This window comes from Monodon monoceros, unplaced genomic scaffold, assembly GCF_005190385.1.
Source record: "Monodon monoceros isolate NGI ecotype Baffin Bay Population unplaced genomic scaffold, NGI_Narwhal_1 Super_Scaffold_2, whole genome shotgun sequence".
NCBI lineage: Eukaryota > Metazoa > Chordata > Mammalia > Artiodactyla > Monodontidae > Monodon > Monodon monoceros.
In genome coordinates, this window is record NW_021703776.1 from 87,348,389 (window position 1) to 87,353,290 (window position 4,902).

Consider the following 4,902-nt stretch of genomic DNA (forward strand, 5'->3'; position numbering starts at 1 on the left):
TCATCCTTCCAGCTCTCCAGGCTCAAAACCAGGGAGTCACCTTTGACTCCCCTCTTTCTGTGGTGTCCTCCCACCATCAACCCATCAGGATATTCTGTGGGCTTTGTCTTCAATATCTAGTGATTTCTAACCTCGTCCACCACCAGCTCTCATATTTTCTCACCTGTGTTATTGTAAGGGCTTAACTTGCCTCCAGGCTTCCCCCATCACTTCCTCACTGCCTCTTCTTGATAAGGCAGCCAGAGAGGTCCCAGGAAAGCCCTGCCCCCTGCCCTTTGCTCCTCTAACCTCATCTCTCACCATCCTCCTCCTCGCTTACTCTCTCGTTCTGCTCCAGCCACAGGGATGCCTTGCTCTGCACTTGACACAATCCTGCCCAAGGGGTTTTGCATTTGCTATGCCCGCTACCTATTTAAAGTGGACCGCCTCCCCCTGTACTCCCTATCTCCCTCCCCTGCTTTATTTTCCTTCTTAGCGTTTATCATATCACCATCTTTTTAGGAACGAAAAAAAGTAAGTTGTTTATTGAGGGCAAGAGGATGTGACCAATATAAAAATGAAAAGCTTATCTGGGGGGCTTCCCAGGTGGCGCAGTGGTTGAGAGTCCGCCTGCCGATGCAGGGGACACGGGTTCGTGCCCCGGTCTGGGAAGATCCCACATGCCGCGGAGCGGCTGGGCCCGTGAGCCATGGCCGCTGAGCCTGCACGTCCGGAGCCTGTGCTCCGCAACGGGAGAGGCCACAACAGTGAGAGGTCCACATACCGCAAAAAAAAAAAAAAAAAAAAAAAAAAAAAGCTTATCTGAGACTTCCCTGGTGGCGCAGTGGTTAAGAATCCACCTGCCAATGCAGGGGACACGGGTTCGATCCCTGGTCCAGGAAGATCTCACATGTCGCGGAGCAACAAAGCCCGTGTGCCACAACTACTGAGCCTGTGCTCTAGAGCCTGCGAACCACAACTACTGAAGCCTTCGCGCCTACAGCCCATGCTCCGCAACAAGAGAAGCCACTGCAATGAGAAGCCCATGCACAGCAACAAAGAGTAACCCCCGCTCGCCACAACTAGAGAAAGCGTGCGCACAGCAACGAAGACCCAATGCAGCCATAAATAAATAAATAAATTTATTTTTTAAAAAAAGCTTATCTGGCTTTAACTGACTCTGCTTTCTCTGCTTGTCAAATGGGAGTTGGATTTTATTTGTACATTTTCTAAGGGGTCCTATCTGCTCATGAAATCCTTATACAGGGGGAAGCTATGGGACAGATTCCTTAAGCGTCCCAGTGGGAGAACTCTAATCATGGTGGGAGTAATGGCTCCATGCTGCCTTCTTCTTTCCCTTCTGCTTCATGTGTACCACAAAATAGTCATCGCACGCAATAGTGAGCCCAGAATTTAGCAAAAAGAAGCTCTGGAAGCCCACTTAACCATCTTACTATGGGTCCAGATCCTTCAATATTTTGATTTTCCAAAAATCCAGGGAACTCCTTTTCCATGAGTATCCTCAGGTCCTCCTTTGTAAAGTAGACTTTATCCCCAGCAAATCTGTGAAACGTGAACATCATGGTTTCCATGGCATGTCCCATTTGACATGGCATTTCGGTGAGGTCTGTTGAAACCTTAGCGCAAGGTGTGGAGGGGTCACTTGGCTAGCTGGGATGCGGGCTTAGTTTATCACCTTCTAATATACTATAAACACGTTTGTCTTTTTTTTTTTTAATCTTCCCAGCACTAGAATTAAAATTCAACAAGAATCAGCATTTATGTCTGTTTTGTTCATGGTCATATCTCCAGCACCTAAAACAATGTTTGGCACATAGTGGACATGCAATAAATATTTCTTTAATGGGGAATTCCCTGGCAGTCCAGTGGTTAGGGCACCATGCTTCCGCTGCAGGGGGTGCAGATTTGATCTTTGGTCAGGGAACTAAGATCCCGCATGCCATGCAGTGTGGCCAAAAAAAAAAAAAATTATTGAATGAGTAAAGAATATATTTGACCACAAAGTTTCATGAGTTACACTATAATAATGGGAAAAAAACCAAAATGAGACCACATTGATTAGCTTTTGAATTTTGAGTAAATCACTTAGCCTCTTCTTTTTTTTTTTTTAATTGTGGTAAACACACACACACACACACACACACACATAAAATGAGATTTACCCTCAACAAATTCATAAGTGTACAGTACCGTATTATTAACTATATGCACAATGTTGTACAGGGATTTCCAGAAATTTTTCATCCGTGACCGGAACTCTATACCCATTAAACAGCAATTCCCCATTTCCCTCTGGCAACTCCCCCAGCCCCTGGCAACCACCACTCTACTCTCTGTTTCTATGAGGTTGATTACTCTAGATACCTCATATAAGTAGAATCATGCAGTATTTCTCATTCTGTGACTGGTTTGTTTCACTTAGCATAATGTCCTCAAGGTTTATCCATCTTTTTTTATGACTGAATGATATTCCATTGTATGTACATACCACATTTTCTTTATTCATTCATCTGTCAATGGACATTTAGGTTGCTTCTACCTCTTGGCTATTGTGCATAATGCTGAAATGAACATGTGTGCAGACATCTTTTTAAGATCCTGCTTTCAGTGCTTTCAGATAAATACCTAGAAGTGGGATTGCTGGATCATATGTTAGTTCTATTTTTAATTTTTTTAGGAACCTCCATATTGTTTTCCCTAATAATTGCACCATTTTACATTCCCAGAAACAGTGCACAGGGTTCCAATTTCTCTACATCTTTGCCAGACTTTGTTTGTTTGATAATGGCCATCCTAACAGGTACGATGTGATGTCTCATTGTGGTTTTGGTTTGCATTTCCCTGATGATTAGTGGTGCTGAGCACCTTTTCATATCTGTTGGCCATTTGTATGTCTTCTTTTCAAAACGGTTCAAGTCCTTTGCCCATTTATTAAAAAGGTTATTTGTTTTTTTGCTGTTGGGTAGTAGGAGTTCCTTACATATTTTGGATATTACCCCTTATGAGACATAAGATTTGTAAATACTTTCTCCCATTCTCTGGGGTGCATTTTTACCCTGTTGAGTGTTTCCTTTGCTGTGCAGAAGGCTTTTAGTTTGATGTCTGTTTTGGCTTTCGTTGCCTGTTCTTTCAGTGTCATATCCATGAAATCATTGCCAAAACCAATGTTATGAAGATTTTCCCATATGTCTTCTTCTAGGAATTTTATAGTTTCAAGCCTCAACTTTCTATATCAGTATTCGTATAGCTCTTTCTACATTTCAAAACACTTTCATATACATTAAACCCTTAAAACAGAAACCCCAGAAGGAAGTCCCTTGGTGCTGAGTCATGATGACAGGCCCTGAGCCTTTGGGAGTTTTACTCTGGAGGTCAGGGGAGGATGGGTACTCTCACCCTGGGACATGTCTTGGTAGTCATATATCTGCTCTTCTACAGCAGAAAGTGCCCAGCCATGCTGACCCAGCAATACCTGCTCCCCATAAAGGAGCCTACTATATTCCCAGCCTCTCCTGGAAGCCAGAATCTGCCCTTGTGCAAAGGAAATGGAGGGCAAAAGCCCATCTGAGATTGCATCCAAGGTTCCTCTTAGCAGCAGTGCTGGAAGCTCCTAACTGGAGTCAGAGAATGTACCTCTCCATGGATCTCTGCCTTCCTCATCCCTCCCTATAAGCTACTGTCCACAGACCTCAGTTCACAGCTGAGGGTCTTTTGCTCTGAAACTTACAAAATCGTGCAAATTTCTCTCTGGTCAAAAATAGTTAATATTCCTTTCACTAAATGCCACCCAAGGAGGTGTGGTGAGCAGAAGACCAGAGAGAACTTTAGGTGTTTAAACCTCAGGCAGGTCACTGCCCTTCTCTGAGCTGGCTTCCCCATCTATAAAATGAGCAAGAGAAGACGCTTCACAAGGTCATCCACAAGGATTAGGAACATAGTAGGTGCTCAAAACACGATCCATCACTCTTATTTTGTTTGGAGGAGATAGAGTCTGAGACCCCCTGCCCTTCATCACATGAAATGGATGGAAAACAATGTTGATGTAAATAATCAATAAACAATTTATAATAAGGGATAGAGGAGAGTTTCATGTGAGCCAAAATGAGGACTGTAGCCCAGGAGACACAGATTCAAAAAGCACTTGAATTGTCTTCCACCGGACCACAAAATGAAGGAGGCTTCTATATGCAAAACCCATAAAATTGAATAAGTTGTTTGCCAAGAATTAGGATCGGAGCTGGCACGCAGTAAGGGTGCTTGTTAAGCGCGGATTGGTTGGGGCCCAAAATGGTTGCGTAGCTACAAGGGGAGACCCTGAGACCATAAGGCTGCGACTGGCAGCTGCTAGCAGATATTGCTTTGAAAGCCCCTGATGACGTCCTTGAGTTTGAGACAGTTCAGAAAATCCAGGAGTTGATGCAAGAATGTGTCTGAAACCACATCCACAATGGCCACCCGGCTCCATTGGATACGCCTGAACCACAGTTCCTCCATTTCTATTTTTAAATGATCTTAAATACGTCATCCCCAACAATGGAGAACAAGTGAAGAAGGCTGTTTCTCCAACCAGAAAGTTAAGGCCGAGGACACAGAACACGGGTGGCCATACTGGGTTGGCATTAATGCAAGAATGTTAGCTCCCCATTGGGACAGGTGTGGAGCTGGATCTGAGGGGAGGAAGTGCTATCAGATTGGTGGAGGGCAGGGGTATTTCAGGGCGGAATCTATGCTACTTAGGGGGCTGGCATTGGGGGCGGGATCTATGTTACCTTGAGGAGGCATGTACAGGGCAGGATCTCTGGTACTGGGAGGGAGGGGTCAGGGTCAGAAGGTGATGGGGTGTCCTTGGCTGTTGCCGTGGAGAACTCTGATTGTATCCAAAGCTGGTGAGAGACCACCCGG

The 4,902-nt window shown here is 44.7% G+C and overlaps 1 pseudogene; it reads right to left on the minus strand.

The window, feature by feature from the left end:
- Positions 1–1,291: 1,291 nt before the first annotated feature.
- LOC114901376 lies at positions 1,292–1,595 on the minus strand (annotated as a pseudogene).
- Positions 1,596–4,902: the final 3,307 nt, after the last annotated feature.